The 26,925-nt window shown below is 48.4% G+C and overlaps 1 protein-coding gene across 1 annotated transcript in view; it reads right to left on the minus strand.

The window, feature by feature from the left end:
- The window catches only part of LRFN2 (leucine rich repeat and fibronectin type III domain containing 2), a 194,307-nt gene that overhangs the window by 130,629 nt on the left and 36,753 nt on the right, over nucleotides 1-26,925 (minus strand). The window lies entirely within an intron of this gene.

Raw genomic sequence — 26,925 nt, forward strand, 5'->3', positions numbered from 1 at the left:
GCAGATTTTAAAATATAGAAAAATCCCATCGGAGTCAATTCAGTTATCCCCCTGCCTCTAACAGGTGTCCCATAACCAGGACAGATCATCTGGATGCCTGCCTGCCCTGATAACTGATGTTGTAGGTCAGCCACCTCCCCCTACCCTGACTCACTGCTTCCCCAACCCCCACCCGCCACACCTCTAACACACACTGACACACACACACACACTCTCTCTCTCACTCACACACACACACCCCTGCAGCCCTTGTCTCTTGTCTCTCTTTGGCTGTGAAGTAGATAAAGCTTGGCCTCTGGTGTCCCATTTTTGTACCTTTTCCATCTTTCTTGGAGGCCTGGCTCACGCAGGCAGGGGTGATTTCTGGGGTGATTTCTGAGACTGCTCCAGGCAGAGGCGAGCAAGGGAGTGGCCACTCTGTCGGCAACCCAACCAGCCTTTAAACTGTGTCTTTTCATGTATAACAAAAGACCTTTCTTTTTGTCTTTAAAGGAACTTGGGGGGCCAAAGGGATGGTGGTCAATATTCCCAGGAGAGAGGGGCCCTCCAGGTGCCCTGAAATCAGGCCATGACAGAAGCTTATAGAAAACTGGATCCTAATAGTAACAACTCATTCTTATCCTGAAACTCCACCCCCTGACCTCCAACCCTTGCCTCAGGAAACTGAGTCAGGGGTCAGTGATTCTAGAAGCTCCATACCCTGCTCCTTTATTTCCTGTTAGAAAGAACCACAAGGGCATGGTGGCAAAGGTAATGAGCTTGGAGTAAAGAGAACTGGGTTCTAGTCTTGGCACTGAACCTACATTGCTGTGTGACTTTAGGAGAGTCACTTCCCCTCTCTGGACTTCAGCTCATCATCTATAAAATACAAAGTGGGCATAGATGGATTTCAAGATTTTCCAGTCCTGGCCACCTAATTTCTGAGTCTGTGACAAGGCAGTGTCCCCACCTGGCCCTGGCTCTGCTGTCCTCCTCCAGGGCCATGCTGGTGATTCCAGGAGGGGAGCAGGACACAGGAGCATTCCATAGGCCACTCCCTTGCTCACCCCTGCCTAGAGCAGTCTCAGAAATCACCCCAGAAAGCAAGGGTGGCCCTGCTGCAGGCTGGCTCTACTAGGCAAATTACAGCCTCTCAAGGGTGCATATGACAAACGACAACTAAATGGCTTGCTTTCCCTATGCAAATGAAGCTGCCAATTTACATTCATTTGCACCTGATGGGTGTCTGAAATGGATGGATTTGATTTGTGCCTGATCTGTAAGTGTCTAATTTATTAATCAATAAAACGTCATGTACAGGCTTGAGGATCCCCAGTTCCAGCCAGCCTCCCATATATATGTAAATAATGCAATCTCTCAATCTACTTGTTATGTAAATGTTAATATAAAACTGACAGAAATATGCATCTGCAGAACTTTATGAGCAAAGAGAACTGAGATTTACACATGCTCCGAGCCCACCCTTTGCCCCTCATCTCTTGCGGTGCCTCCTTCCTCTTGCCATAACTTCTTCTTACTTTCCCCTTAGGTCAGTTGACCCATCTCACCTCCTTCAGGAAGCCCCCCTGCTCCAGCCCTCCCACACTGCCAGGCCTCCAACCACCAGCTCTGGCTCTTACATATTGGACAATCTTGCTTTTTTCTGGCCCTGGAACTTTGCCCCCAAGACCACATAAGACACAATCTTCCCGCAAGTTCTCCCCTTTCCATTTCTGTGCTGAAATGTACCCTCCTCCGAGGGCCAGCTTTAACACCATCTTTAACAAATACACACTGAACACGAAGGCACGGGATCGGTGCTGGGAAGAGGGAGAGAGAAAAGGTTCCTGTTCTCAAGATTTTCCTGGTTTAATAGCAGTAGTGTTTCCTCGGCTATGTGCAGGGCACAGTTCTGAGCATTCCTTATGGGCTGACTGCTGAATTTGCACAATAATCTCTGCAACAAGGGTGCTACTGCTGTCCCCATTCCACAGAGGACAAAAACAAGGCTTCTTTTATCAACTAGTAGAACCGGGGTTGAATCCAGCCAGAGTGCTCCGCAGCTAGTCACAACACTACAGTTTGGCCTTTACCCAGTGAGCAAAAAGGTCATTTCAAGCAATGGTGTGTGTATGTGTCACCATTCCAAGTGCCAAAATCAGTCTCTTCTATAGTTCTCCTTGAAGAGGCCACAGAACAAACCTTAGCAAAGACAGAAAATGACAATTTTTGCCTCCTCCCAGTTCTGATCTGCCCTGTACTGGTTTCCTAGCTTATGCTCCCAGGAAGGCGTGACCTTACCTGGATCTTGTGAATGAGCACCTGTCTTTAGCACACCAGTTCTCCACACCTGCATGACATTCTCTCTCCTGCCCTTGAGCTCTGGGGGTTCCACCATGGCAGCATTCTCCATGTCTGACTCGCACTCTCTGTCCACTGTGAGGGCTAGGCCAGCTCTTCCCCAAGAGCTCAGCAATGTGCCCAGCACTCTGCAGACCTATGTGGCCAGTGGGTGGCTTCCTTTTGGATGTGGCCATCCGGTCCCTCCCCACTCAAACTCCTCCTGCATCTCTTGTCCCTGCACACCCACCACCTCATTAACCCAAGCCTCAGGAACCACTCTTAGCCCACATTTTAAGATGAAAAGTTTGAGATCTGGGGAAGTGAAGCCAAGCTCACAGCATCACATACCTGGGAGATGGTGCAGCCAGATTCAAAGCCAGCTCTGCCTGGCTCCCGGGATCATTCCTTTGGGCAGGACTGGTCATTGCCTGAACTGGGTGACCTCAAAGGGACTGAGTAGGACTAAAAGGTTGCACTGAGGGCATAAATATGGATTTGTCATCAGAATCTCAGTGAGACAAGGCTGTAACTCCAATGTGGCTAAGGGAAGGGCCCCTAAATGTGAGACCAGTGATATCAAATAGCAGTGTTTCTAGAAATTCCTTTGGAAGAGTGGCATTTCACTCATCCTTGAAAGTAAAATGGAAATTGATCTTCTTTGCACTGGAGAGCTATTTTCCAGAAGCTGCCTGAAGGAAGGCCTAGAGCTGCAGACAGCCTGAGCCTCCTCTTCCAGGGCCTTCTCTAACAATACATTCCAGGACAGCCAAAGTCATGCCAGAGAAAGAAAAATGAAAAGGGACAAGGCAAGGACTAATGTTCAATGATGCTTACTCCGCACCAAGGGCTTGGTAGATTTTATTTTATTCAATTGACCCTGTAGCCTGTGATGTGACATACACAGTGAGACAAGATATTTACCTAAAGCTACACAGACAGCAAGGGGTCGGACCAGAATTTCAGTTCAGATCTTTCTCACCACAAAACCTGGATTCTTTCTAGGACCTCAAAGTCTCCAGTCATGGAAGGAAAAGGCCTGGAGCCACTGTAGATGATATGTCAGTCTGAAATATAAGAAGGAAGCTAGATTTTAAATCATTGAGAAAGAGAGCCAATATACACTTGGCTAAAGATAGAGTGATTATATAAGTGATTGAGGAGAAAGGTACCATAGTGTATTTGACCAGGGCTCGAAAATCATATGACATAAATTATTTTACTCATTAATGATCAGTTAATGATGCTGTTTTTAAAATAATTAAAGCAAGAGCACCTTAAGGCATTTGAAACTACATGCTTATGTTCTAAATTTGGGGCCAAATTCAGTTTGTAGTTTGGGTCATACAGAGGAGAGAGAGGAACCTCCTGCTGCCAGACATAACAATAATCATAGCTATAATAGCTATTATCATATGTGTTACCAACTGAAAATGCCTTAAACACACAAACTCATGTAATCCTACAAGTGACTGTTATTATTCCCATTTATGGAGGAGAAAATGGAGTCTCAGAGAGATTAAGTAAACTGCCCAAGGTCACACCGCTGATTAAGGCCAGAGCGGGAATTCAAACCCAGGTTTCTTTGGACAGAGGTTAAATACAGTAACACCTACAGCATATCCTAGTTTTTACCAAAGAGCTATCTTAAAGCTTCGATTTTCTATTGTCAACATTTGAACTCTAACAGGGTTAAGATCACATGTCCTCCCTAACTCCAGCCCTTTGTACCCACTGGCGGCCTGCCGAAGTGGAGCTGCACAGCTGTGTGAGGGCTGAACACAGGGATGCCTGGATTCTCAGACACTCTAGATGCCCATGGGAAGAGGGAGCACTCAACAGAGTCACTCGACAAGAGGCACACCTTCCCCCAGCTCTTTAACGTGAGGAGGAGGCTGAACCAGCTGACCCTAAAGCCCTCCAGTGCTCAGATCCTGATGCCTCTGGCCTGCCCTGCCACTGCTGTCCTTGTGGAGCTAAGGTGGACCCTCTTAGCTAAGGGGGTCAAAGCCAGTGACTCAGCTTTTTCCATAGGCTAAGGGCTCCAGGCTCAGACTAATGCAGATGCTTTTTGACTTCTGATGAGGTTACATAAGTTGAATGTTTACAATACTTTCAACTTACGATAGGTTTAGGTTTTTCTGGACATCACTAGATCATAAGTCTAGGAGTGTACTGAATGCTAATTGCCTTCACATCATTGTAAAGTCAGAAATCCTAAGTTGAAACATCCTAAGTTGGGGACTGTCTATATTCCTTCTTTCTCCCTTTCTAGGGCACAGAGGATCTTCTGGGCTTTCTGATCTTCACCCCGGGTCCCCATGGATTCTCCAAGAAGCCTTTTAGATTGGTTGCTCCAACTAGTCCCACTGCTAGCCCCATTCCTGCCACCCCAGGACACATTCTGGGCTCAGTTTATTTACACATTTGGGGAAGGCACGGCCTGGGTGACTCCTGCTTCTCTAGCAGGCAGGGGCTACCCACAGACTCACACACACTAATTTGCCCTGATCCTCCCTATTGCCCTTTTCTATTTTCCAGGCCTCAGGGTGGAAAATGAAAGACGCTTAAGGTCACTGCCCCTCCTGTTCTGTACACAAGCCTAAGCTCAGAAGGAAATTATTTGAGGTATTCAGAAGAAGCAGGGAGAGCAAGGCAGCTCTGAAGTCATTGGGAGGCTGTGAGAGGTCACTCAGCACTTCAAAGGACCCCAGGACATTTGCATAACCCTGGACTGAATGGGAAGGGAAAGTCCCAGTCATGACAGAAACTGAATTTCCCACCAACTCAGTAGGAGGTTTAGGGTTCAGGTTCAGTTTCATGGCAGTGCAAACAAAATAAAGAAAATGTGATATTTATTGCTTACTTAAATTTGTGGACCAAACTGCCTACCATGCTATCCACACTGTTTCCTGCAGGCGGTCAATGTGGGCTTAAGGGAAATGTAACTCATCTTAATATTTGCTTAAATCAAATAGAATATAGAAAGTAAATAAATCTGCTGCCAAGCCATCAAGTAGGGCATTCTAAACCCAAAATAAAGAGCCTATGGACTGTCTGTGGATTTAGATTCTGCATAGTTTTCTGCCGCCACTCCCTGTATTCAAATCAATAGTCACATTTCATTGCAGACACTTTGAGCTGTCTGGGTTCAAATCCCAGCTCTGTTGCTTATTAGCTGAGACACTTCAGCCAAGGTACTGACACTCTCTGTGCCTCAATTTCCCCAGCCATTAAGTGGGAGTCATAATTGCATAACCCCCACAGGGTGGATGTGACAATTCAATCGGATCACAAAAGTGCACGCTCAGCCTAGTGCCTGGCACACAGTAAGGTTCAATAAACAGGAGCTATTATTATTATGCTAATTTGAAGGATTCTTGTTGTTTTTAAACGTCCTCATTTCACATTGCAGATATCCAAATAGAAACATAGATTTTCATTTGCTTACAAAGCTTCCACTTTTCTCCAGCTAGAAGTTACAGGTGGCCCCTATGGGTGAATGTATTAGGTAACACTCACTTTAAGCATGGGGAAATGCAGGCCCAGGGAGAGTCGACATAGAAGGAATGAAGCAGAGACAGACAGGCCCTCTCTTTGCAATGCCTGCTTTCTGTTCCACCCATTCCCTGGACTCTGTGCCATCCAAGCATACAGGCCTGCTCGGGGAAGCCTCATTCTTCTCTACTTTCCCCTGTGGCTTAGATAGATAAAAGGTGAAGTCTAACAGGGAAGAATGCTCTACATTCAGATCACGGCAATCAATTACACAGGCCTGGGATAGGAAAGTCCTGGCTCACACGCAGTTCCAGAAATGAACAAGGGCCCAAGTTATGGTAAGCGTGAATGGTGAGGTTCAGGATAGGAAAGAGTAACTGAATAGGAGCTCATTGAAACAGAAAAGACATGGAAGAAAGCCATAACAGCAGCAGTGGTGGTGATGGTCAAAATGACCATGCTTGGACTCTCTGCAACATATGGCCCTGTTGGCCATGATCTCTATGACGCTCTGTGCTTCCTGAGTTTGTCCTCTGTCTGATCACCCCTTTCCCAGCTTCCTCAGAGGATTGCCCCTCTGCTTGCCCCTGAACCCTGGTTCTCTCCAGGACCCATCACCCCCAGCACCCATTGCTCTCTTCACTCTCCACACTCCATGTGGGGGACCTGCCCCCTGTTCCACAATGCCCGCTCTACTGATGGCCTTCAGGTCTATGCTTCTACCAGGCCTGGTCCAAGCTCCTCACACTCACTTCGGAGTGCCAAGTTCACACCTGCCCCTGACTGTCCAACAGGCACCTCGGCCTCATCCAAAGCAAATTCTTTGCTGCTTCATATGCTGCTTCTCCATTTGCCTTCCTGGTCTGGGTAACTAACTGTCAACACTGTTTGCCTGTCTGCACCAAGCGACAATCCTTGGAGCCATTTTTGGAAGGGAGAAAGGGAACATTTAAAAAAGCATGTTTGTTGAAATACCAGATGCATCCAAAAAAGCGTGCATATAATAAGCTCAATAAATTTGCACCAAATAAACAGACCATGTAACCAGCACTCAGATAGAGAAACAGAACAAAACTCATCCCTCATGCTCCTTCTGGTTGCTCCCTGAACTGGGCAACTGCTTTTCTGACTTCTAATACCACAGATAGGCCATCTGATTTGTAATTTACATAAAAGGAATCCTACAATATTTAGTCTTTGATGCCTGGCTGTTTTCATATGTTCATGAGATTCTCAAAGAACATGCAACATAACTTTCGGTTGTTCATGACTGTTGCTGTGTGGTATTTATTGATGTGAGCACATCATGATTGACTGCTTGTCTCCATGGCTGATGAGCATTTCTGAGTCTCCAGTCGGGGCTATTATGCATGGTGCACTCTGAACGCCCAGGAACACATCTTGCCGGGGCATATGTGTACATTTCTGCTGTGTTTAGGAGGGTCACAAAGTATGCCTCAAGATAGCTGTAGTCAGTTCTACCCAATGGTCCCAGATCCTCCCTCCAGCAGTGGAGCAGAATTTCAGTTGCCCTTGGAGCTGTTTTTGATTCGTTGCCCCCTCCCTCCCTCTGCTAGCAGCATTTGTGGCTGTCTTATCTGTGTGCCAGTTTTTGTTTATGAGGCCGACTCCCATGGCCTTCAGTTCCTGCTGATTCTACTTATACAACAGTTTTTTTAATCCATAGCTTCTCCATCTCTACTACCACTGCCCCCTTCTTATCTTCTATGTGAGCTGTCACCTACAAATGTCCTTCCCTACAAGCCTGTACTGGCCACTGTTCCCCATTCTATCACCTACATTCCAGCAAGATGCCCTGACACAACCCATCAGTGCCACTTTCTGTCCAAGAACCCCACTAGCCCCTGGCACCTAAAGTAGTCTCCGTGCTGGGATCTGTGAACATCTTGCAGGCAAGGGCAATCGCCCAAGTCTCCGTGCAGGAATTCTTCAGGTGCCCGCATGGTTCCTGCATATATGGAAGCTCAGTTTGCATTCTAACCCCACATACCTTTCCAATCTCAACTCCTGAAGTTTGACTAGTGAACCCACACCAGGGACACCTGCACAGCACACAGCTGCAGGCTCTCTCAAGCCTTATCGTGGGCGCACTATGTGTCAGGCAGTTGGAGCTGCCTTCCCCTTTGCCTGAAATTCTTTCTCCTGTGGAGACAGTTTTAGGCTGCTGGCAGTCTAGTCCTACTTGGGGTCATCATATCCCAGAGATGGCTGGAATGGACTTCTACACAGTATAGGAATATAATGGACCTAGTGGTCACACTCACCCATATAGCAATCATGCCCCCTAATAGCTATTTGTTTTACATTTGTTCAATTTATATTTTACAAAACAATGTCATGTGCTTTATCTTTTGATACAATAGCCCTATGAGATATGTAGTGGGACACCATTATTCTCATTTCATAGATGAAGGCTCAGAGAAGTTAAGTCACCAACCCAAAGCCACACAGCCAGGAAGTGGCATAGTTGAAGATTAAATCCAAGTTGTCTGATGCAAAAACCATCCCACCTCCGCTGCCTCTGCCTGCCCTGCCTACGGAAATCCTGTACCTCCTCCAAAATGCCTCATCAGTTATTCCTTATAAAGCAGTTCCGGATTTCCCAGTCAGAATTAATTAATCTCTCCTCCATGCACTTTATCTGAACTTTTATTATAGTAATTATAACAGCCTGACTTTTATTATAATCATTATTTACATGTCTGCCTCTCCAACTGGGATGGGAGCTCATTAAGGGCGGAACCCTGTCAATTTTGTACCTTGAGCCCCCAACAGGTGGGCACTGAATACAATACAATGATAATAACAGCAAGACAATAATGAAGGCCTCCAGCCTTCAGGCTTCATCACATCCGTAGCTTAGTTCACCTGGACTGTGGGTCAAGTACCAAGAAGTGACAAGCTGCCTGTGGTTGTAAAAATGCAACGGCCAACCATTTAAAGGTGTTAAGCGGCAGAGTGTTAAATTCCCACAGGATGAGAACATTTCCCAGGGCTTCTTGGGGTGTCTTGGTGACCATTTACTTGTTTCACCCATTGAGTCTTTATTTTATTTTGTTTTGTTTTCTCTCTGTCTCTCTCTATGTCTCTGCCTCTGTCTCTGTCTCTCTGTCTCTCTTTCTCTCTCTGTCTCTTTTTCTCCATCTCTTTAGTCTTTTCTTTTTCTTTCCCTTGACTGGAAGAAATACAGAACCAAAATACATTTTCTATTACTTTATGTACCAATTGAATTTTTAAAAATCTGTTCCCTGCTCTAAAAAGTATATGAGTGGGATGTTTTCTACTTTACTCCTCTCTTGCTCAAAACACACACACACACACACACACACACACACACATACACTTGAAAGAGAGAGAGAAAGAGAAAGAGAGAGAGAGAATTCAATTTCTTTCAGGGACCCTCAAGTAGTCTTTTCTGACAATTACTGGCTATTGATTAAAACCAAAAAAAAATCTCTCCTCCTATCTCTCACCCCCACCAAAGTGAGGTACAACTTCCTAGACTCGGTCAGGTCAGCTCACCTGTACCAAATGCCCTGGGAAGCAGAGGCCAGAACATCCCTGCTTTGGACACAAAATAAAGGCAGAAGCAGCCCTTAGATGTGGGAACTTCACATCCTGATAGAGGAGACTTGACAAACAAGTATTGCACCCACAGAAAACTCCTGAGAAGCATGCTGTGGAGGAAAGGAGGGATTAAAAGCTCAGGTGGACCTAAGCACAGCCTGGACCAAGGAAAGAGAGGGAAGGCCTTTACCTGTGGCCACACTGCAAAGTGGAGGCTGGAGCAGCATGGCATCATTACAGTTAATGATACCACACTGGCGTGAAGAAGGGCCAAGTGTGCCTAATTCACCGGGCATTCGGAACACCTCAGGCATTGCTCCAAGTTCTTCACATGAACTAGCCATTTAATTCTCATGTCATAGGCACTGTTACAACTTCCCTTCCACTTTCTACATGAGAAAACTTAGGGACAGAGAGACTAAGTAGCTTGCCCACAGGGACACAGCTGGTCAGTGGTGGACCAGGCAGTCTGAAGAGCAGAGCCTGTTCTCTGAACCACTTTCGAACATTCTCTTATGAGAACTGGTGAAAGCTCCCCCAAGGAAAATGTGAATTGCACATTTTCATGGAAATGTCCATGTAACACAAGAGGGCTCCCCAGACCCTGAGACCCCTCCACTCCCCCCGACTGCTGATCCATGGACTAGCAACTCTATGGAGAGTTCAAATAGTAGCTTTGGCAGTACCTGGCTCTGCAACGGCAGGCGGACAAGATCTGTGCAGTCTCTGAAGTCAGCTCTATGGCCCTGGACAGATATGGAACTGTCCTGTGCTTCAGTTTCCCCTCTGGAAAATGGACCTCATAATAACAATATTTCATAAAGATTTTATGAGACTTGGCTGAGAAAATATACACAGTGAGCTCAGGATGGTGCCTGACACATATCAGGTATTGCTATTACTAGTGTTGGCGCTCATTCCTCACCTTCTTTCTAGGGTCATCACTCTCCCCAGGTCTCTGGGCACAGGCTTTGGGCAAAGTGACCCCTAGCCTATGGTCTAGAACAGGGGACCTCTTGAACAAGACCAAGACAGATGCCACTTACTGAGCACTTCCTAAGTGCCAGGAGCCCTGCGCCCATCTTAGAAAATCCCTAGGCAATGAGTACCATGATCCCATTTCACAAATGAGGCGCCTGAGGCTCAGAGAGCTGGAACCAGCTGGAACCACTTGCCCCCAGGCCCATGATATAGTGGCAGAGCTGGGACTTGGACTGAGGTCTTTCTGACTGCAAAGCCCAGGCTTTTAATCACCACTCTAGTTTACTTTCCTTGGGCAGCTGCAGGTCGAGCCTTGGGTCTTGGAGTCACCCCCGAAAGCAAGATAAAGTCAAGAAGAGAGAGTTTCTATAGCATGGGAAGCCTCAGTGGCTGCCACCTTGTTATGGGATCATAAACCTGTGATCCCTCTGGGTCTCAGCCACCTCGCCTGCCTGTCAAATGAGATGATGAAAGGGAATGCCCTTTGGGAGGCCTTCTGAGCATTTACAACCAGGCTTCATGATGATTACCATCATTATCATGACTATTATGATTGCTCATCTTGAGTTAGTAGGCAGGCAGCTGTGTCCTGAATGCCTGGGGAGAGCTTAGGGCAGCCTGGAACCTAGGCTGTGACCAGGACCCAGAATTCCAAAGAGAAGGGAAGGGTGGGGTATGGACTGTCCCTGCCATTGCCTTGGTGTCCCTTGGGGGTGGTTGGAAACCCGCCTGGGGTCAGGAGACATCCCCACTGCAGCCTGTTGGAAAAGGGCTTTGACATGACCCCATTAACCACACTTAACCTCTCCTCCCCATCCAGACACATCCTTGGCCGGTGGTAGGACTATGAGCCAGGCACCCTCCTCCTGCCCTCCAGCCGACCCAGGCTGATCTGTCTGTTAACTGCTTAGCTGCACAGCCTACATTGGTGGGAGGTGCAGGTGGGGAGGAAGGAGAACAGGAAGGGGTGCAGGCCCCACATTTGCTGACAATGCACTGAGACTCTTATTATGCCCATCTCATCACTGTTCTCAGAGTGTTTTGAGTGAGTGTAGAGAACCCAGGTCAGCCAAAGCTTCCTTTGACGTGCATAATGCAGAGAAAAAATAATTCGATTAGGGAAAGGGGACAATAAGAAAGACAAGGAGAAGGAGGTCACCTGGTTTTGCAGCTGGCTCAGTGATGCAGAAGCAGATGGGTCCAGCCTGAGTGAGAATGTTAGAAAGACACTGTGCAGGCCCAGGATGGAGTCAGGTGGGGAGATGGAAATAAAGAAGTTTGCGGTCAATTGCCAGCTGCATGTGACCAGTCATCGGAGGTTCTGCTTCAAGCAGAGGCAGAGCAGGAGACCCGGAAAGGCTCAGAGGCTCCTGCCTGAGGGGCAAGGCCTGGGCAAACCTCAAGGAGAGAGCCAGGTGCTCCAGCAGCTCCCAGGGTGAGTGGGGGGCCGGTTCTGTCCACAGGGAGCCCCAGTCTGAGGGGAGACACAGCCCTGCCTCAGGGAGCCCCCCTCTGAGGGAGACACAGCCCCATCCTTAGGGAGCCCTAGTCTGAGGGAGACGCAGCCCAGTCCTCAGGGAGTCCCAGTCTGAGTGGGAAGAAATAATCCCTACTTTCAAGGTACTTCTAGTCCTAGAGAAGAGTCAATGTCACTGCCTTCCCAGAACCGAACGCAGAACATGTATAACACGCATGTTAACTATTCCCCGAGGTCACAGTGTGACTTAACAGAATGACAGCAAATGAGGGTCCAAAATTTCCTTAGCTGCCTTGAGTTAGAAAAATGAAAAGAATCAGTGAAGGGACTGAAGGGCCTGGTACTACAGTGGAGACAAAGCAGGGAACATGGGAAATGAGGAGCCTGTTTTGGACCACAACCACTAGGAGGTGCAGCTGGAGGAACTCAGGACCCGTCCCTCAGAGGGCTGGGAGAGCTGGCCTGCAGGGACTCCATGCAGGGTACAGCCTCCATCAAGGAACCTGAAGCCCTGCCCCTCAAAGCTCAGGAGCCGGAGAAGACCTGCCAGACAGAGGGCAGCTCAGAATCTGCAGATCAGAGGATGTGGAGCCTCCAAGACCTTGAGCCTCATCTCCTGGCCCCTGGTGAAGGCACCCCTGGAGGATAATCACGGACGCAGTCACCACTCTTCTTCCAAAGGTGCCGTTTGTCAAGTGCTTTCCATGTGCCAGTCACTGTTTTCAGGCTTTATGCCTCCAAGCTTTCTTAAACCTCACCACAACACTATGAGGTAGGGTTATTATTATTCCTGTCTCCCAGGTAAGGAAACTGAGGCATGGAGGGTTGACGTACCCTGCCAAATGTTATGGAGCTAGTACACGGCAGAGCTGGACTTTGATCCGGGGGATCTGGTGCAGTGGTTATCCATTCTCTATGTAATTGTTTTCAGGGATGGGGAGCTCACTCCCTAAAAGGACTGTGATTGCCAGAATAGCTTCTAGCATAGTCCACAGCACCCAGCAGAGGCTCATCACCCTAGATGTATAAGGCCCATGGGGGCAGGAACCCCAATACTGGAAATAGTTCCTGGCACATCGTAGGCCCTCAGGAATATTTGCAAAATGAATGTTCTTCCAGTTGAAACATTTCCTAGGCACATATCCCCTCACTCCCAGGGCCACAACCAGGGAAAGGCCACAGGTTCTGGGTGTGCCCCCACCAGTCACAACCAACCACGGCCAGCACCAGCCCCAACTATGGAAACCCAAGGCAGGAAATTTCCAAGAAGAAGTATCAGGGGAACTGAGCGGGCTGCTGTGAGAGAGCTGAATCCAATGCCCACCTCAACTGCCTCCTTCTCCAGGAAGTGTCCCTGACCACTCTGGCCCTTGTCTGATACCTACCATCTTTGCCTCTCCCCTGGTCCTGAACCAAACCTAATGAGACTTGTTCCTGTCTGTGGGGGTGGCTTACCTCCTCACCAGAAAACAAGCTCCACTGTCAGGGCAGACACCTGGCATTATGCTGCTCTCCAGTCCCCAAAGCCTCGGTGTCCAGTTAGGGACTAAGGGGACTCCCTCAGTGTTAAAGCTGGATGGATATCAGAGGGCCTGGGGTGGAGGCAGCAGACATATGAGGGAGGGGCTAGGCACAGGACCCATCCCAGCCCCTTTAATGCTCCAGCTGCAATCAGGAGATCCCAGGCACACTAGAGATTGAAGGGAGCGGGGAACATGGGAAATGAGGAGCATGAGCCATGGAGCCCCTCTTGCCCCATCACCTTTCTTGTGGCTCCAGCTTCAGCTTGTTCAGATCTGAGGATTAAGGAGGGACAACACCCCCGGGACCCTCCCACAATCACCAATGCTCGCCTTGGAACACTAAGGCAGAGGCTGCCTCTTCCAGGTCTCTCTTTGCTATTCTGAGAAAGGGTAAAGGAAGAAACAATTATTTGTTTCTTTCTCCCCATTAGGAGTTAAGTCTCATGAATCCTAGGCATTCAACACTGTGGGGAGGGGCAGGAAATGAGGGGGCTACCTGGGAAGAGGGGAGGGAAGGAGAAAAGTTGGGGCTCGGCGGGGTGGTGGGAAGCCCCAGAGCCAACAGGCTTCCCCAACTCCCAGGCCTCCAGCTCTGTAGCAGCCCCCCTTCCCCATGGCCCCCTGCCACCCACTACCTTCCCTCTGACAGCTCATTCCAGAGGAGGAAGCCACCCCCACCCCAGCTCAGGATTCCTGCACCCCAACATGAATTATCAGAAACACAGTGGGTCCAATTACACTGAGAGACTGGCTGGCTTAAGAAGAGAAATCCTCACATCCAAGGCTCTCTTTCTCTTTGTTCTGCAACAACGAATTGGCCACTATATTGTCCTTGCTGCTCAAGATCCTCATCAGAAAACCCCAACCACCATAAACCCCAATCATTCCCTGCTTTCCAAATTACAGCTTTCTACTGGCACCTCCCCAGGGCTATCCCCATTCCCAGCTTCTCCTCCTAGACTCTCACACATGTGTCTGATGCAGGGCATCCTCTCAGCACAGCCCCTCTCCACCTGCCCCCTGGTCTCAGATATGTCCGTTGTGTGTCAGGTCCAGGACTCGGGCTAGGGGGAAGGAGGGCAGTGAGTCCTGCAAGCACAGTGTCAGATTCCTTTTGTGCTCATCAAAAATGTTTGCATTAATTTGTATTTTTAGAAATATTGCATTAAAAGATGATTTTTTCCATGGCCGAGTATTGTGGTATCCTCTTGAATGTTGCACCCCAGGTATTCACCTCACCCTGTTCTGGTCTTTTCACACCCTCATGGGTGGAAGTCTGGGCTGTGTCCAGGTTCCTCCCTCTCTAAGACAGAGGAGAGCTAACAGCCCATTCCTCACTCCATCTTCTACCCTCTCAGCCCCAAAACCATCCCCATCCCCCTCCTTGAGAATAAGACCCACCCCCCCACCCCAACTACCTGTCCTCACCTCTGCAGGGCCAGACCTCAGAGGGCAGAGGCTAAGAACAGCTGTTAGCCACGGATATCTGCAGCCTTCCTAAACAGAGCCTTGAAGTGACCTTCCCTTTTGGGGGGTCACTGACCCCCATCTTGTCAACACTGCCTTAGAGATACCATTTCCCCAGCTTTAAGCATTTTGATGTTTCTTCCTTGGCAGCCTGGCAGCTGACAAGGGTTCAGCGTAAGCCAATACTGTTTGGAGAATAGATGAATAGATAAAGACAGAGAGTTCTAAGTGATGGGGAAAACAGCCACTCTCAGCAGCCTTGGGAAGCTTCCAGGTTCAATCCATTTGTTTATTCAATAAATATCTCTTGAGCACCCACTATGTGCCAGACACAGTCATGGGAGCTTTGGGTACAGCAGACAAGAAAACAGAATCTCTACCCTCAGGAGCTGTCATTCAAGTTTCAAGGTGGGAGGCACATCCCAAGTGCACAGATCTCCAACATACACAGGCCACACCTCATTTCATTCACACAGGATTCGCAGCCCCCATGGCACTGGGGAGCCCAAGACAACTGGTTGGTGTATATTTGTGTTTAGAGCAAATAAACGGAGATCTAAACTTCTATGCAGGGTAGAGAGGCTTTAGAGGGGTGTGGGAGGTTGCGGTCTTGGTTTTGATCTTGGTCCCTGCCCTACTCACTGTGGGGCCTTGGGTAGGTCATTGATGTCGTGATTCCTGACTCAGTTTCTCCATCTGTGACCAAGAGAAGATAATCCTCCCCTCTTCCATCACCTCTCCAGGATGCTGTGAGATGCCAGGAGAGAACAGAGGCTGTAATGCTTGAGATCTGGCAAAGCTGCCATGGTGGAGAAGCAGCACTGGGTTGGGAGTTGGCGTCACAGCCCTGCCGCCGCACAGGCCATGGATGCAGTAGTTGAGAGAACACATGTGGTGTCTGACTTGGGTGTCAATCCCAGCTCTCCAACTGACTAGCTGTGGAAACTTGGGACAGACTCTTAAGTACCCTGTGCCTCAGTGTCCTTGTCAGGCGCATGCGGGGAAATACTACTCAAAGTGTTACTGCAAATAAAACATTCAGAACAGGCCCTAGCACTGTTCATAAGCATTTTGTAAATGTTGCTGATTGTGAGTTTGCTGGGGCCCCTGGGCCAGCCCATCCCTCCTCTGGGGTTCAGGAGTGCCATCTGCAAAATGAGTATGTTGAACCTAAGCTCCTTCCAGATCCCAAGCTTTTGCAAAGCATCAGGGTGTCTTCCTTTGAGGCCCCGAGCATCAGACCCTCAGGATCTGCCCACTCCCTCCCCACCACCACAGGGGCCGGGAGCACTGTCCCACTCCACATGCTTCAGGAGGGGAGAGGGAGACAGTCAGGGAACTTTCAGAGGATGCAGTTCTCTTGTGGATCTGCTGTGACTGGCAGCGTGGGGAAGGAAGATCTTGCCCTGAGGGGCTGCCAGCTGCCTCTGCCGCAATATTGTTGAGAGCAGAAAGCACAATGGGGTTTTCATTATGAAAGAGAAACACGGGGCCTTCTGCAGAGTATTAGTTCTTTTACTTCCCTGCTTGGAGGGCAGCTCACCCAGCGGTGGGGCAAGCACCCTGTCCTGGGGACACACACACCACGGCCCCCAGATGCCCAAGGAGCACAGCAAGGGTCTGCAGATGCCCAGAGAGGCAAACATCTCCATGACAGAAGAGGGCAGTCTGGCAAACTAAAGCCCTTTCCCAGCTTGCTCTCAGGGCCAGAAGGGGTCTATCAGAGGCTGCAGGAGGCTGCTGGGGTTCAGGAGGGAATGAGATGTGCCTCCGGCAAAGGAGGACAAGTGCTTGTGAGCTATGCTGTTATGCTGTGCCCCTGGTGCCTACTTTCTCCCTCATTCTGCAGCAGAACTGCTGTGGGCACAGAGCCAGGCACAGGTGCAGGGTGAGTCCTAATTCTGCCGCAGCATCCCACATCACTGGTACAACCATCAGATCCTGACCCCTTCCCCAGGCCAGCCAGTCATTGGCGGGTCCCAGGCTCACAGTGAGTGGTCGCTTCTGGCTGGGATGGTTCTGCCCAGCCTGAACTCTAAGTAATGCTGCTGCACAGACACCCCAAATATTCCCACCCCCACAACTTGTGTGGGGTGACACCTCCCTGACCATTCATGTGGGGCACACCTGTCCATTTTCAGTCACCTCACATTCCCCAAGAGGACCTTCTGCACCAGGCACAGTGCAAGGAAGAACTCACAGCTGAGCCAGGCGGAATGTGTTCCCTGGGCCACAGCTGTGAGCTCTCTGAGGGCTTTGTTCACCGTAATTCCCAGGTGTCCCTAAGAAGTGATAGGGTCTGGGTGGGTATTCACAAGATCCAGGATGGGGCAGAAGTAGAGGCAAAACATAAAGGCAGACATCAGGGTACTGATGGCATCAGTGGAAACCCCAGGAGCCTCCTCTGCCCACCCAGAGAATGAAGATGACAGACAGAAGGTTTGGGGTGTGGAGCAGAGCCCAGGGGATACAGATCATTGGCACGCTCCCAGACATGCCGACCACAGGTGTAGGTGACAGGTCACAGCTGCCACTAGTGGGGATGTTCTCACTTGCAGAGGATGCAGGGATACATGGCTCTCCTGAAATGTGGGCCTCTGCCAGGGCAGCCACAGCCCCCAAGTGTTCCAGCACCCCCTCCCCATAGACACATGCCCAACAATTGGTTTCTGGGCCATAGAGAGATTCTTATTATGTTATGCAAACGCCTGCATCCATCAGACACCACAGCGGCAGCATGCAGAGTGTCAGGCAGGCACCCAGAGGCACACGTGGCAGTACCACATGCAGGTCCACACCACCAGCCCAGTATGTGTCTCTGTCCTCCCAGCCACCTGGAGAGACTCTGCCACACACACACTTGCAGTCATGTGGACAGAGACCTGGTGGTTCTAACTCACGCAGACACACGCAAATACACACATACTCCGTTTCCAAGTGAACTGCTGCTTTTGGCTGGATGCTTGCTCCAGGTGTATTGGCATCAACTCTGACATGAGAAGCAAGGACAGTGCCAGGGGAAGCCTCACACACCCTGCGATGAGCTTCCTGGGCCCCTGGGTGAATTGCCTTTCCATGGGATGCAGGCTGTGAGTTTTCCAATTAGGAAACCTGGCCCGGAGAGGTGGCGGTGGCAGCAGGGGGTCATTAAGGATGCAGCCTAAGCAATGCTGGGCAGGAGGAGGAGGGATGAACTCGGGAGGCGGGCTGATGGGTGGGCGGGAGGTGCTGCAGTGAAACAGGAGCAAGGCAGAGACTTTCAGAGTGATTTGGAAAACATCTGCAGAGCACCGAGATACACAGACATCCCAGCTTCAATCAGCAGCCCTGGGCAGCAGTGGCTTCCTCACTGGTCTCCAGGAGAGCAACCACCATCCAGGCTGCCAGTGGGGGCTCTGCACCCTGGGCCTCTGAGCCGGGTAGGGTGGAGGGAAGTGAGATACTAAAAGACCTTCTTCACACCCTCTCCTCTGTACCCAGCCCTGCTCCCCAACTCTGACCAGGCCTTGCTTCTTTCAACAGGAGAATTTGGCCGTTACCTCTCTCTCTCTCTTAGCTCCAGCCAGAATGTGGGTCCCTCAGGTATCTACCTTGAGCCCATCCCCAGAGGGCTGGGCTTTCCCAGCTGCTCTCTCCAAGCGATTAGTGTCCTAGGTCTCTGCAGATGCAGCAGGAACTGCTGCTCCCCAGAGCCAAGTATCCACATTTTCCCCAAGGGCATCTAATGCCAAAGCACCCTCTAGACAGAGGCTGTTTGCAAAGTGAATGAGTGCTAAGGATAAGGGTCCTAATTCCCAGTCCCACATTCCTGTCACTTAGATGTTTCATCTGCAAAATGGGCGGCAAACCATTAAAGTGACTGGGCCTGATGACTTCAGAGCCCCTGCCAGCTCCAGAAGCTGTGATATTCTGAAGTAATCTTGAATGGAGCCTTCAGACATGATAAGGCACATTGCAAAGACCACAAGTGTGTTCTCCCTGCAATGCATGAACACCTTCTGACTTATTCAGTCCTTGCTTTATCAGCACAGAGTCCAGAGGCATAACTGTTTCTTTCTCTCTCATTCTGGTTTCTCTGCTTAAACAAGCCACATAAATCCTTTCTGGATGGAGCCCAGGACACACAGAAATTATATGTATGCACCGTCATGTATGTGCCTGTCTCATTGCCAGCAGAGACATTAGCTATATGAGTCACATTATTGACTTACATTCAATTCTTGGTCTGTGTACACCCAGGTGTCCTGCACATCTGTATCTTCCCCGCCCGAGCTTCTTCCTCCCACCATCCTAACTCTGCTGTCCTCTCTCCTCTCCTCCCTCCACTCACCTAGGGAAACAAGCTGTGGGAAAACAAGCCTGTGATTTTTCACCATGTTTATAAATCTCTTAAGCTTGACACGGTGCTTTTTTTCAGCTCGAAGCCTAGCTAGAATGTGGCTGTTTTCACAGAGAAAATCAAAGGAAAGGGATTATAATTATGGGTCAAGTCCCGAGCGGGAAGCAGCTGCAGGCATTGGGGGCTTCCCTTGCCTGGGCATCTTTTGTATCAGCAAAAAGCTAGGCATCCTAGCAGCATGCTGAAAAGGGATTCCACCTGGGTTTTTGCCTCCTCTCAATCTTCCCATTTCCTGCCCTGATGAAATACAGTGCTCCTGTTGAGAGTGTCTTGTCTTTGTCCTTGGTGTGGCAAATGCCTGCAGCCAGGTTCTAAATGCTCGGCTCAGAAGCCTGAGAAGGACTTGGGCCTGACACACTCATCCTGTGCTAGTCACATCTTGGGGAAGCACCTGCTGACCTCCAGCTTCCTTCCAGGGACTGGCATGTCTGGCTCCCAACCAGCACCACCCTGAGATGCTGGGCTACCCAAGGACTTTCTCACCAGGGCACAATTAGCCAGTCCTATCCAAGCCTGGAAGGAACTATCCAATCTGCCCAGCTGAGAGAAAGAAAAGAGAAAGAAGGAGAGAAGAAAGTGTGTGCTGAGAGCACACCAGGCCTAGCTCTAAGCTCAAACCCTTATACCAGGCAAGCACGGTGTCCTTCCTGACCCACGAAAGTCTGCAGAGTGTCTCACTCATCCCCATTGATGCCAGGCATGAAAGTCCCACCTGAGGCTAAGTTGTTGAGGCTTGTTGTTGGTTTTTAAAAAATATTTAGCATGAATTCTCAGTGTCACTGTGAAGCTGTGATATAAGCCAGCCTTTGTTTCCCAAGCCCCTCTTCAGGAGTGTCTTACTGCTGAGCATTTCTCAGTGGATTTGAGTAAACAGCCACGTGTGTGCCTGTGTTCCCCTGCAGCACCCTGGCTGGGTACTTGAGCGGCCACAGACATTTGCTTCCAAAGCTCTGTGAGCCTATACCTCCCCTTCCCAAACCCTGGATTCAGACTGTCTGATCTGGAAAGGTCTATGAAGTAATTTGCTCCAATGCCCTCCTGTAACAGAAGAAGAGAAGGAAGGAAACTGGTCCAAGCTCACAGGGAGAATCAGCAGCAACCACCTCCCTGCTTTAAGCCTGCCAGTGTAAAGGGATGGCCCATCTCCCGAATTCCAGCAGCACCGAAGATAACCTGCATTTTCATGGTGCAGAAAAAGTGATACTGGCCAGAGAGACCTACTGCCAACTCAGTGACCAGCACCATGTGTGACCCTAAGCAAGGTTCCTTTCCTCTTTGGACCCTAAACCTGCATCTTTATAATGAGAAGGATAGAGCAAATGGGCAGCTGTGATGATTAGGATAATGGCAACTGAACAAGTGCTGCCAATGAGGGGAGTGTTGGGTAGTGGTTAGAAGCACAGCATTCTGAATTCAAATCCTGCTTCACCATTTACTAGTGGCTGACCCAGGGTCAGTCACTTCCTGTCTCTGAGCCAGAGTATTGCAAATCAGGGGTAATATTACTTACCTCGTGGAATTGTTGAGAGATCAAATGAACGAATTCATGCAAAGTGCTAAGCATAAGTGCCTAGCACATAATAAATGCTTCATTAATGATATTATTATTTTCTCCTTTTGGAAACCGACCAGATAGCAAGGAGCTTAGGCCTCTAATGCTGGAGAACTGAGCAGCTATAAACTCTTTCTCTCAGGGCATAAGGGGCAGAGCCTCCTGGGTCCCTGGACACAGAATGAAGGTGGTGTGGTTGGGCTGGGCAGGGCAAGGTCCTGGAGTCTTAGGGCCTCCTGCAAGGCCACTTACTCATAATGCAGAGCAGGCAGCCACAGACTCCCTGGGCAGCACCAACAATGGGTCACTGAAAACAAACTGCTTGATTTGTATTCCCCCATCTCTCATGTTCAAGCGCTGGGCCAACCCCTGGAGCATGTTAAGTGGGTTACTGCCTGCAGCGGAGTGGTGGAAGGGAGAGGGAGAGACACACAGCCATGGCCCCAGGCAGAGGAAGAGGAAGAGGGGAGGTCAGGAAGGTTGGGGAGAGAGGAAGAGAGAGGGGAAAGGATAATGGGAAAGTGGAAGAGAGGAAAGTGGGACAGGGAAAGAGAGAAGTAAAGGAGCAGAGAAAGAGGAAAAGCAGGGGAAAAGGATGAGGCAGAGGCACTTGGAGGAGGAGGAATGAAGCCAGGGCCTGGGTCTCATGAGATGAAAAGGTCAACCACGGCCCCTCTAAAGAGGGCTGCCAACATCCTTTGGCCTATGAGTAGAGAAGTATTTTAAAATGTAAGCTTAATGAGGGCAGGGGCTTTTTAAAAATTGTTTCTTTTTCTTTTGGTGTTGTATCTTCAGCTCCTAGAATCATGCCTGCCCAGGAATTTAATAGCTATTTGTTGAATGATAATATTTTAGTGCTGGCAGTCAACTAATCACATTTCAGACAACTGGCTTCTGTGGGCTCTATCCTGCACTCTTGACAATGGGGAGACTCCAGAGAGAGGGACCAGGCTGCCTGGCTGTTTTTGAGGATCACAGCTTCCTTGGCTGAGCAAAACAGGCTGAGAGAGGGGAGGTAAAGAGAATTTGCATGACAGCTCACAGTCAGTGGGTGATTGGCTGGCTCTGGCTGCAGGCAGCACAGGAGGAACAGCCTTGTTCCAGAGAGGCAGGGCCTTGAATGCAGCTGAGGATGCAGCTCTGATGTGCCCACTTGGCCTTAAAGGTCTGGCATGTTCCAAAAGTTTGCACAAAACCTTCGCGTTGTAACCTAAGGGCTCATTCTTCCTTGGAAAGAAGGTGCATTATTAATCTCAATGACCTGCCAATATTGACCCCAGGTCTCCCAGCAGCTTCTTAAACCACCTGATTCAGGTTCATTGGGGCAAAGGTGAGTAGCTGGGCTCAAGTCCTAAACTACCTCCCAGCCACCACTGGTGGGAAGCTCAGGAAGCCTCTCATGATATGTCCTCATTGGCTTAGCCAGCTCTCGTGAATCAGATGAGATAATAAGGTGAGATTCACTGACTTTGGAGTCCAGCTGGATTCAAATCCCAGCTCTGTAGCTTCCAAGTCTTGTGATCTTGGACCACTTTGTGAACAGCAAGAGCTTAAGTTTACTGAGTATTGACTCTGTTCCAGGAACTGTTCTTAGTGTTGTGTATATAGGTTCACTACCCTATTTGGCAGGAACTAGATTTATCTCATTTCTCAGATAAGGAAACTAAGACACAGAGAGGTAGAATAACAGGCCTAGAGGCAAGGAGTGAGTATGCAATAGAGTCGAGATTGAGCTCAAGCAATCGACCTCAAAACCCCCGTCTTAACTTCTGCACTATTTTTACCTTTCTGAGTCTCAGTTTCTTCATTTGTCAAATGAGACAAAATAGGACCTTCTTCCTAGTGTTACTGAGATAATTTGAAATACAGTAATATATAAAGTACTTGATAAAGTGGGTATTCAAGAAACTGCAGCTATCATATTTTACGGATGTAAGAGTATATTTCTGTTGTAAAAAAAATGGCAATAATGCAAATCTTTTTTTTTTTTTTTTTTTTGAGATAGAGTTTTGCTCTTGTCGCCCAGGCTGGAGTGCAGTGGCACGATCTCGGCTCACTGCAACCTCTGCTTCCTTGGTTCAAGCAATTCTCCTGCCTCAGCCTCCCGAGTAGCTGGGACTACAGGTGCGTGCCACCACACCTGGCTAATTTTTGTATTTTCAGTAGAGACATAGTTTTGCCATGTTGGCCAGGCTGGTCTCGAACTCCTGACCTCAGGTGATCTGCCCACCTCAGCCTCCCAAAGTGCTGGCATTATAGGCGTGAGCCACCGCGCCTGGCCACAAATCGCCTGGCCACAAATCTTGATTAATATCAGTAAGTGGCCCAAAACCATGGTAACACTCCTGCCTCCTAATACTGGCTCTGACTATTACACCATTTAGCATACGGGCCCTAGTTCCCCTGTACTGGGCATCTTCCATTTGACCCTCCAGGTCCACAGTACACCCTTCTTCACCTTGGTCATTGTCCAGGAGGCTGGTCAGTGCAGCCCCCAGCAGTGGGCATCATGCCCTCTGCCTCCTGAATAGGCGAGGTCAACTGGGAAGATCAGCAGAAGATGGGAGGGAGAAAGGAGAGTGAGTTTGGGCTATTTATCCTCCTACCCCCAGCTTCCTCATCATGAGTCTGGCTGTGACCCACAAGCAAAGGTGATATACCTGATGGGACACCTTTTCGATACTGCTCACATACTCTCTGGGGTCCAGGAACTACTGCCTCCCTTCTCCCTCCAAGTTTAGGAGAGGTAACAGCCTCCCAGTGTTACCAGCCCCAGGGTATCTCACTATCCCTGTGGTTTCTCTATGCCATCCCCACACCTTTGTAAATACTTTATTTTATTTATTTATTTTTTTTTTTTCTTTTATTGTAATTATTATTATTATTATTATTATTATTATACTTTAGGTTTTATGGTACATGTGCCCAATGTGCAGTAAGTTACATATGTATACATGTGCCATGCTGGTGCACTGCACCCACCAACTCGTCATCTAGCATTAGGTATATCTCCCAATGTTATCCCTCCCCCCTCCCCCCAACCCACAACAGTCCCTGAAGTGTGATGTTCCCCTTCCTGTGTCCATGTGTTCTCATTGTTCAATTCCCACCTATGAGTGAGAATATGCGGTGTTTGGTTTTTTGTTCTTGCGATAGTTTACTGAGAATGATGATTTCCAATTTCATCCATGTCCCTACAAAGGACATGAACTCATCATTTCTTATGGCTGCATAGTATTCCATGGTGTAGATGTGCCACATTTTCTTAATCCAGTCTATCATTGTTGGACATTTGGGTTGGTTCCAAGTCTTTGCTATTGTGAATAATGCCGCAATAAACATACGTGTGCATGTGTCTTTATAGCAGCATGATTTATAGCCCTTTGGGTATATACCCAGTAATGGGATGGCTGGGTCGAATGGAATTTCTAGTTCTAGATCCCTGAGGAATCGCCACACTGACTTCCACAATGGTTGAACTAGTTTACAGTCCCACCAACAGTGTAAAAGTGTTCCTATTTCTCCACATCCTCTCCAGCACCTGTTGTTTCCTGACTTTTTAATGATCGCCATTCTAACTGGTGTGAGATGGTATCTCATTGTGGTTTTGATTTGCATTTCTCTGATGGCCAGTGATGGTGAGCATTTTTTCATGTGTCTTTTGGCTGCATAAATGTCTTCTTTTGAGAAGTGTCAATACTTTATTTTAATATAACTCATTTGAATGTCTCTTCTGTTTCCTGATGGGACCCTGAACAATATGCAGCTTCAACTAGATGAAGCCAGAAGGCATCATCTTCATTAAAGCCTGACAGACTTTGCGTCAAATCCTGTTCTAGTATTTACCAGCCATGTGACTTACATAAGAACCTCAGTTTTCTCATCTATTTTTACAGGGGAGTAAAACTAGGGATAAAAATAGTACCTGGCCAGGCACAGTGGCTCACACCTATAATCCTAGCACTTTGGGAGGCCAAGGTGGGTGGATTACCTGAGGTCAGGAGTTCGAGACCAGCCTGGCCAACCTGGTGAAACCCTGCCACTAATAAAAATACAAAAAACTAGCTGGACGTGGTGGTGGGCACTTGTAATTCCAGTTACTTGGGAGGCAGAGGCAGGAGAATCACTTGAACCTGGAAGGCAGAGGTTGCAGTGAGCAGAGATTGCGCCATTGCACTCCAGCCTGGGTGACAGAGCGAGACTCCATCTCAAAAAAAAAAAAAAAAGAAAAATAAAAAGAAAAAGAAAAAAGAAAAAAATGAAAAAAGAAAAATAGTACCTACTTACAGGTTATTTTGAGGCTCCAATGCACATTGCAGGACTCAATAAATGAAAGCCATCAGCACTTTAGCATTGCAGTTATATCAGGAGTATGTACAGCTATTATCCCAAAAGCTCTAATTTTGACTTGGGGAGCTATGTGGTCCTGGAATGTTGAGGCTCCAACCAATGCATTTTAATTCTGGAGGCCACAGTGACTGAGAGGAATATATAGCCTAAACAGGTCCAATCAGAGTGAAGCTCAGATTTCCTTCCAAGACTGTTGGGAGAATGTATTCTCTCTCCTTTTAGATGCTCTGCCCTATGAACATGCAGCCCACATCTGCTAGAGCTGCTGTAGCCATCTTGCTACCATGAGGAGGAAGGCCAGCCTAAGGACAAAGCCAGTTCACACAGCACAGGGAAATGAAGCCGAATTCTGACAAACCCATACTTGAGGTCCACACCACTTGGTTACACAAGCCAATAAAATTCATTTTTAAAAGTCAGATCAAACTGGGTTTTTGCCTACTTGTAATCAGTTTCAATCAGTGAATTGAGAATTTGGTACCAGAATTAGGATGCTGAAATAATTGATCCTATGATGTCAGCAGGGTAGACACTACCAAGCTAATGGGGTGGGACAACAAGCAACAAAGATGTTGCCATTCAGGACCTCCAGGCACACTGTGCCTTGAATAGCTCAGAGCCATCAATGACATTGATAGTCATAACAGATTTGTATGTTTGCAATACAGTTTTCTAGCAAAATGACAGTCAAATGACTTGAGAAAAAGAAAAGGTTTTTTTCTAATTTGCGCAAAGATGTCAACTGGGCCGGGGCAAGCTCTCATGTCCCTAATCTGGTGAACTGGCAAAACTTGTCATGCAGTGACAAGGAGGGTGGTTAAACTGCTGCTTCATTTTCCTTTGGTCTCAGGCTATGTACCTGATAAGGCTATGGAAGACAAGAAATTTTAGGATATTGGAATAAACTGATTACTTCATATGGCTTTCAACAAAAAGTAAGATCCTACAACACAAAGACAACCTTTGATTCAAAGTGGCCCATTGAGAGCAGAGAGAGAAAAAAAATGGCTTTGCTAAGTGAGGTTATTGCTGCGGCCTATAATCCAAATTTCCTGAGATTATGATAATCTGGAGTTTGGTAGGGATGGAAAAGTGATGCTATTGTATGTGAGCAAAGATAGGTGGTGGGAACCACAGTGGAATATAAGATTGGGCTCACCAGGAAGTGTGAATCCCCAGACCATGCACAAACATCTGTTGAAATAATCTCTCTGCCAGGCGTGGTGGCTCACACCTGTAATCCCAGCACTTTGGGAGGCCGAGGCAGGCAGATCACCTGAGGTCAGGAGTTCAAAACCAGTCTGGCCAACATGGCAAAAAAACCCGTCTCTACTAAAAATACAAGCCAGGCATGGTGGTGCTTGCCTGTAGCTACTCGGGAGGCTGAGGCAGGAGAAACGCTTGAACCCAGGAGGCGGAGGTTGCAGTGAGCTGAGATTGTGCCATTGCACTCCAGCCTGGGCAAGAGAGAAAGACTCCGTCTCAAAATAAAAAATAAAAATAAAAGTAAATAAACTCTCTTACTCTCTTTCTGGCAGTGAGGACAATCACTTCTGTCATGAGGGTGCAGCTGGGGCACAGCCAGTAAGCAAATGGCAGTGGTACTGCCCTATCCTAAGGCAAAGAGGACCCCCTAGGAGGTACAGCCCAATATGGAGGCAGAAGCTGTGAAATGAAGGGCTAGGGTATGAGCAGAGCAAGCAGCTCTGTTGCTAGGAGACAATGCTCAGACTTAAGACTGACTCAGCAATATCTCTTGCGGCAGTTATTG

The sequence above is a fragment of the Pongo pygmaeus genome, chromosome 5, assembly GCF_028885625.2.
Source record: "Pongo pygmaeus isolate AG05252 chromosome 5, NHGRI_mPonPyg2-v2.0_pri, whole genome shotgun sequence".
Classification (NCBI taxonomy): Eukaryota; Metazoa; Chordata; class Mammalia; order Primates; family Hominidae; genus Pongo; species Pongo pygmaeus.